An 8322-nucleotide genomic window follows, 5' to 3' on the forward strand; every position below is an offset into this window, starting at 1 on the left:
CCCAGAGACTAGAAAACCAAGTCTAGATCTCAATGCCTTCCTAGATCCAACAAGACAATTGCAAGGGAATTGTAAATTGCAAAGAAAAGAGATGAAGAACAATGAACCGGAAATGAAATGCAATTAACAGTAAAGAAAGCAGAGAGATCCAAGATTGAGATTGAAACAGAATTTCTTCAATTCTCAAATTCAAGATCCAAGACAAATGTAAAATGAAATTGAAAGCAATGAAAACAAGAAATTAAAGTTCACTCAAGTTCAAAAGCTCTCCGAAAACTATTATGAAAATTCTAAAAGGAAAGCTCTCCTAATAACTTGAATTCTATCCTATTTATACACTTTCCAAAATGATCTTCAAGCCTTGAGTTGGGCCTTTGTTCTTGGTGGAATTGGGTTGAAAGATGCCTTGGTTGATTGCTCTTTGAAGATTGAAGAAGAACCGAAGTGAACCAATTGAACCGGTTTTTGAAGTTGGCCAAAGTTGGTCTCAACGTTAGGGTCAAAGTTAGGGGTCTAATAGCTGAGTTATGCACTTTCAGTTAGACCCCTAACTTTTCATATCAGCAAGCTAAATTCCCTGGTTTGGACGTTGGTGCCAACGTTAGGGGTCTAACTTTGACCCTAACGTTGGCCTTCCTTATATGCTAGTGGTGCCAACGTTAGCCTCCAAGTTAAGGGGCTAACGTTGGCGCAAACGTTGGTGCCCAGGGGAGAAACTCTCAAGTTCCAACGTTAGCCTCCAAGTTAGGGGGCTAACGTTGGAGCTAACGTTGGCCACCTTTTTGCAATGTCATGTGCCAACGTTAGCCTCCAAGTTAGGGGGCTAACGTTGGCTCAAACGTGGGAGCCCAGGGAGTGATTTTCATGCCCAACGTTAGCCTCCAAGTTAGGGGGCTAACGTTGGGGCTAACTTCATGCAACCCGGTTCAATTTTCACTTATTCCCTTGTCCTCTCTTCACTCCTAGCCATTCCTCTTTGCTTCAACCTTTCTCCAAGCCTTCTTCACCTATCAAGAATCAACCAAACTCATCAAAGCTATGCTCAAAATCATGAGATATTCAATCTTTCATAATATGCAACAAATATAGCCTAAAACCTCATGAAATGGCATGAATTCTTATATGGTTGGTTCAATCAAGGGAAACATGAAAATCTACTCAATTAGCTTGCTTGTGGCTTAAGAAAGTGCATAATTCTAATGAAAACTAAAAGAAAAAGACTAGCTAACATAGGCTAAGATGACTTGTCATCACAACACCAAACTTAAAGCTTGCTTGTCCCCAAGCAAGAAACAGATTTATGCTCCAAGGTTCTTTCAATTAAGATGGATTGAGGAACACTTGTAAAGTGCAGTGAGTGAAGTGATCAAGTATCAGTGGGTTGAACTCTAAATCATATGCTCATGCAAGGGCTTCAGTGCTCACTAGTCCTTACATATTGGGAGTCGTAGGTCTTAGGATTTTCATCCAAATGGTACCATGGAGATCTCTTTATGTGTAATCACCTTGAAGCAGCTTATAGTTTCTGTGCCTTGGCCTCGACTCTAAGTATCATGTCTCAAAGCGGCTCTTTAGATAAGCTTTCAATCAATACTCCTAAACCAGTTGGTTTTAAGGTATTAGGTGTTAAAGCACCCCTAAGGATTTACTTGCTCAAGCCTCTTTCCTTGACACACTTCAACCACAAGCATTTTACTAGGCTAACAACTCTTTGAGTCATTGTTTCTTCTTTCTTTTCTGCCTAGTAATTGATGCTCAGAGCCTTGGACCATGTTCTTTTTGTTTTTGTATTTTCTTTTCTTTCTTTTGTTTTGTTTGCTGCTTCTTGGATCAATAGATTTTTGAGAATCTCCACAATACTTCTTTGAACTTCATGTCCCGCCTATGAGCTCCCATGCAAGTTTTCACAAGCATGCAACCTCAATACATTATCACACAACCAGAACCACCACTTCTCTTAATCTTTTGCTTGCCTCAAAATTGTTTAATTCCTCAATCCTTCTTTTCAAAGAACTTTCATGTGATGCATTCTTGAAAATTGAGTGCAAACAAGTTTTGAAGATAAGAATGTTGTGAATGATCAAGCATCTTGCTTATTGAATCATAAAGAAAGACTTATGCTATGCAGGCAGGGGTAATATAAAAAAAAAGAAACTATGCTATGCAGATAGGCAGGGCAGATCAGGATACAATCCAACTTTCAATCACAGCAATATTTGATGTAAACAATCACTTAACAATACAACCTGTTGAAGTTCACTTGCTTTCCTTCTTCTCATCATCATCATTGCTGGCCTTTAGGTTCATCTTTTGTTTCTTTGGTTGATGATGCTCAGTCCTTCCAACAGCTTGTATGGAATGATATTGAAAGTTGCTTGTTCCCCAAGCACTTAGAAACAATGGTTAATTTTCATGATTTATTTGTGGGCTTTTTGAACTTACTTTGGTGTGGGGACACCAAACTTAGTACCTTGCCAATGCATCGGATTAACCATGTGTAAAACTCTTTTTCTTTTTCAAAAATGATAAAACTGAAAACTAGGAAACAGCAGAATAGTTAACTAGTTCATTCATCATGCTTGAAGCTAGCATTACGCAGAAAACGAGAATGTGTTTTATGATGGGATTTTGGTGAAACACTAAACTTAGAATCTTTCATTCTCTCTTATATTGTTTTGGTGTGTAACACCAAACTTAGCTTCTTTGCAATGTAGATAAACTAATTAATCCTTTTATTAAAATAGTTATGAAAGGAAAACTACCTCAGGTTGGGTTGCCTCCCAACAAGCGCTCTTTTAATGTCACTAGCTTGACATCCTCTGTGCTTGCTTATTTCAGATTCTGAGCCTTCTTCTCCTTGTCCCATTGTCCAACTAAGTGAGGCTTTGCTTCCTTCTTACTTGTTTCTGTGATGTTTTTGGCTAATTGTTCTATTTGCTTCTCAATTCCCCCAAGTAGGTCCTCATAGTGTTTGTTCATCCTTTTTAGATGTGTCATCATTCTCTCTACTCCACTTTCTAGATTGGAAATCCTTTGAGAATTCTGTGAGATGGTGTGGTGATGTTGTTGCAAATTTGAGATTGTGTCACTGGGCAGTGAGCTTAAAGATTTCTCAATAGAGATTTGCTTGGAGAGCTGCCCAATCTGACTCTCCAGGATCTTCAATGAGGCTTCCTGGTTTTTGTTTGTTATTTCTTGGTGTTCCATCATTTTCTCTATTAAGACCCCCAAATTGGTGGTCCTATGATAGTGTTGTGAAGGTTGTTGGTTGAGAGGTATCTGAGGTTGGAAGGGTGGGCTGTATGGTTTTTGCAAGTTTGGGAAATGGTTGTTGTAGTTGAAGTTCCTTGGTCTTTGGTTTTGGTTCTCAACCCCCCTCCCATTAGAATGAGTTCTCCAGGGTGGATTGTAGACATCATTCTGAGGCCTGTTCTGGAGCATGCTAGAGTGATTGCTTGGAGCTTGTAGTTGCTCATAGCTTTGTTGCTCTCGATTAATGGCCCCAAAACTTTGTTCAGCTTGATTACACCCATATGAGCTTTGAGTCAGGTTGTATGTATGTATTACAGCATGTCTCAACTCAATGATTTTTTTGGCCATCATATCTAATTGTTGTAGAGTCTGCTGATGCATCTGCTTGTTTTGGCTTATTACTGCACGAGCACCTTCAATTTCTTTCTCTAATGGATGCACTTCTACCTCTTGCTTAACAGCTCCTTGTGATGGGTTAAATTTGACTAGGAGTCCATTCATCAGTTCTTCCCATCCGATAATGCTTCCTTGTGGAAAAGCTTCAAACCATTGGGCAACATCATTCATGGCTATGGATAGTTGCTTCGAACTATGGTTTACATTATCATCCAAGGTGGGGGTATTATTCTCATGATTGCTCGAATTTGTTGAGTTCCCTTCCATGATCTGCACGGTCACAACCAATTCAAGTGGAGATAGAGCATATTCAGGCCAGGATATAATTGAAGGATCAGTTGACACAAAGTATCAAACAGTTGGCAAACTTGAGAGAGAAATGAATGAAAACCACTCCTCTCGTTTGTTTTTCAAACAATGAAAATCATATTTAGCAGGATGAGCCAAGGAAATTTCACTCTATTGCTAGAATGAGGTTTCTATTAGCTCAGGCAAAACTTCAAACAGTTAGTGGGTTAGTCAAAAATTAAAGAAAAAATAAAGAAAAAGTGCTTGATCTAGATCACCACCTCACTTAATCATTGTCAATCTAATCAATCCCCGGCAACGGCGCCAAAAACTTGATGAGATATTTTGATGAGAAACGAATCTCTCACAAAACATCACAAAACTAACCGGCAAGTGTACTGGGTCGTATCAAGTAATAAAAACTCACGGGAGTGAGGTCGATCCCACAGGGATTGAAGGATTGAGCAATTTTGGTTTAGTGGTTGATTTAGTCAAGCGAATCAAGTGTTGGTTGAGTGATTTGTGACTTGCAGAATGTAAATTGCATGAAATTAAAGAAAGCAGGAAATTAAATTGCTGAATCTTAAAGAACAAGAAATTAAATGGCAGAAACTTAGAGTGCAAGAAATGTAAATTGCGGAATCTTAAAGTGCAAGGAATGTAAATTGCTTGAAATGTAAAGGGGATTGGGATGTGGATTTGCAGAATTTAATCAAGGAAAAGTTAAAGTGCATTAAACAGAAGAGAAAAAGGGAATTGGGATTGAACCGGAAATGAAGCAGAAAGGTAAATGAACATAAGAAGCATTAAACAGAGAATTGAAATGGGAAATTTAGATCTCAGGACCCAGAGACTAGAAAACCAAGTCTAGATCTCAATGCCTTCCTAGATCCAACAAGACAATTGCAAGGGAATTGTAAATTGCAAAGAAAAGAGATGAAGAACAATGAACCGGAAATGAAATGCAATTAACAGTAAAGAAAGCAGAGAGATCCAAGATTGAGATTGAAACAGAATTTCTTCAATTCTCAAATTCAAGATCCAGACAAATGTAAAATGAAATTGAAAGCAATGAAAACAAGAAATTAAAGTTCACTCAAGTTCAAAAGCTCTCCGAAAACTATTATGAAAATTCTAAAAGGAAAGCTCTCCTAATAACTTGAATTCTATCCTATTTATACACTTTCCAAAATGATCTTCAAGCCTTGAGTTGGGCCTTTGTTCTTGGTGGAATTGGGTTGAAAGATGCCTTGGTTGATTGCTCTTTGAAGATTGAAGAAGAACCGAAGTGAACCAATTGAACCGGTTTTTGAAGTTGGCCAAAGTTGGTCTCAACGTTAGGGTCAAAGTTAGGGGTCTAATAGCTGAGTTATGCACTTTCAGTTAGACCCCTAACTTTTCATATCAGCAAGCTAAATTCCCTGGTTTGGACGTTGGTGCCAACGTTAGGGGTCTAACTTTGACCCTAACGTTGGCCTTCCTTATATGCTAGTGGTGCCAACGTTAGCCTCCAAGTTAAGGGGCTAACGTTGGCGCAAACGTTGGTGCCCCTCCCTTTGTGGTTCATGTGCCAACGTTAGCCTCCAAGTTAGGGGGCTAACGTTGGCGCAAACGTTGGTGCCCAGGGGAGAAACTCTCAAGTTCCAACGTTAGCCTCCAAGTTAGGGGGCTAACGTTGGAGCTAACGTTGGCCACCTTTTTGCAATGTCATGTGCCAACGTTAGCCTCCAAGTTAGGGGGCTAACGTTGGCTCAAACGTGGGAGCCCAGGGAGTGATTTTCATGCCCAACGTTAGCCTCCAAGTTAGGGGGCTAACGTTGGGGCTAACTTCATGCAACCCGGTTCAATTTTCACTTATTCCCTTGTCCTCTCTTCACTCCTAGCCATTCCTCTTTGCTTCAACCTTTCTCCAAGCCTTCTTCACCTATCAAGAATCAACCAAACTCATCAAAGCTATGCTCAAAATCATGAGATATTCAATCTTTCATAATATGCAACAAATATAGCCTAAAACCTCATGAAATGGCATGAATTCTTATATGGTTGGTTCAATCAAGGGAAACATGAAAATCTACTCAATTAGCTTGCTTGTGGCTTAAGAAAGTGCATAATTCTAATGAAAACTAAAAGAAAAAGACTAGCTAACATAGGCTAAGATGACTTGTCATCAGTAGGATTGATGATGGCTTATCTGAATCATTATGGGGCATCTCCAAGATATAAAAATCAGTGGGAAATACGAGCCCTTTAATGTTCACCAAAACATCTTCAGCAACTCCAGCCACTGTAATAATGCTTTTATCTGCTAACACAAAATGAGCTGCCGACCTTTTTAAGGGAGGGAGCCTTAAAACATCATATATAGACAAAGACATTATACTGACACATGCTCCTAAATCACACATGCAATCATAAATTACTACACCACCAATAGTACAACTAACTATGCAAGGACCTGGATCACTACATTTTTCAGGTAATCCTCCCATTAAAGCAGATATAGAACTACCTAAAGGAATAGTTTCTAATTCATTAATTTTGTCTTTATGGATACATAAGTCTTTTAGAAAATTTGCATATTTAGGTACCTGCTGAATAACATCAAAAAGGGGGACAGTTACCTCAACCTTTTTGAATATTTCTACCATTTTAGGATTAGGTTCCAGCTGCTTCCTGGGCTTCCTTGCAAGTTATGGAAATGGAATGGGAGTAGTGTTTTCTGTGGTGCCTGCGCCTTTTTGTGCTTCTTCCTGTGGTTGAGCTATCTCTTCTTCAGCTATGTCCTGTATATCCTCTTCCTCTTCAACATCTTCGATTTCTACCACCTCTTCAGCTGAGGTGTATTCTGGTGAGCTTGGTTCCTCCTGATTCCTCTCCTGCAGTGTGGTTCCGGACCTCAGGGTGATGGCATTAATGCCTCCCTTTGGATTGGGTAATGGTTGAGAGGGGATTCCAGTGGTGCTTGAAGGTTGGTTACTGGAATTTTGTGCTGAACCAAGCTATGTCATAAAAGCTTGTAGAGTAGAGGTGAGACCATTCAGACTGGCGTTAATAGTGTTCACGATGGTACTTTCCATGGCCAGTTGTCTTTTCTCAAAAGCTTGTAATAAATCTTCATTAGAAGATACAGAAGAATGAGTAAATTGAGAGGTTTGCTGCTGATTGTTCGATGGTCCTTGGTTTTGCCTCAGGTGAGGTGCTCGGTAAGGTTGATTTTGCTGCCTGTTGTTGTTATTATTCCACCTCTGATTTCCCTGATTATCTCTGCCTCCCCTATTATTGTTGTCCCTCCAATTCTGGTTTGAATTGTCCTGCCATCCATGGTTATTATTTCCACTTTGATTGTACCCTTGGTTGGGGCGGTCATAGAAGTTGTGAGTGGATGCCACCATGTTGTCTTCTTGTTGGAGCTGCGGGCATTCATCAATGTAATGGCTGTAATCAGCACAAATTTCGCAAATTCTTTGTGGAACTAGTTGTTGGTTTTGCTGCGGTTGAGTTTGTTAAGCTTGTTGATTCAACTGCATTTGCTTCAGCAGGTTGGTCATCTCACAGATGCTTTGATTTAGAGCAATAGTCTCTATGCCAGAAGATACTTCCATAACGGCTTTTGAACGGCCTTGCTTCTGTCTGTGGTTCTGAGTAGATTCAGCTAAATCACTGATCAATTGCCAAGCTTCATCAGTGGTCTTGTACTTCTTCATAGACCCATTGCTGGCACTTTCCAATGTGGTCTTATCTTGGGGCCTCATACCTTGTGTGATATAGCTGAGTAGCACGATCTTGTCAATCATGTGGTGGGGGCATGCTTCCAGAAGATTATTGAAGCGCTCCCAGTATTCAAAGAGAGTCTCATTGTCATCCTGAACAATTGTAGAGATATCCTTCCTCAGTTTATCAGTAACTTCAGATGGGAAGAATTTCTCCAGAAACTCCTTTCTGAGTGTATCCCAGTTGGATACATTTGCTATAGGTTGAGTGTAGTACCACTCTCTTGTTTTTCCCTCAAGAGAGAACGGAAAAGCTTTCAGCAGAATTGAAGTTTCATCAGTGCCATCACGCCTGACAGTAGAACAGGCTGCCTGGAAATCTCTCAAGTGCTTGATAGGCTCTTGAGCAGGTAGGCCATGAAACTTGGGCATCAAATTTAGCAGTGCGGTCTTTATTTCAAAATCCGTAGCTACCGGTGGATGATGCGCTTGAAACGGTTGCATTGTAAAATCAAGAGCTCCTTCCTCCTGAATGGTAACTCTTCTAGCTGCCATATTTTCTGCACGTAAAACAACTGAATCAGTAGGACGGGGGCTGGTTTCTTCCTCAAATTCACTTTCAGATCCGCCCTCAGAGCGGGCTAACCTACGCTGTTCTCGCCTTATTTGTGAAATT

The 8322-nt window shown here is 40.1% G+C and overlaps 1 non-coding gene across 1 annotated transcript; it reads left to right on the plus strand.

The window, feature by feature from the left end:
• The first annotated feature begins 7724 nt into the window (after positions 1-7724).
• Positions 7725-7832, plus strand: LOC148554095 (small nucleolar RNA R71). Its single transcript, XR_015893539.1, has one exon. It is a non-coding gene; the product is annotated as a small nucleolar RNA R71 (small nucleolar RNA).
• Positions 7833-8322: the final 490 nt, after the last annotated feature.

The sequence above is a fragment of the Arachis ipaensis genome, chromosome B7 (assembly GCF_059453495.1).
Source record: "Arachis ipaensis isolate K30076 ecotype BB chromosome B7, ASM5945349v1, whole genome shotgun sequence".
NCBI lineage: Eukaryota > Viridiplantae > Streptophyta > Magnoliopsida > Fabales > Fabaceae > Arachis > Arachis ipaensis.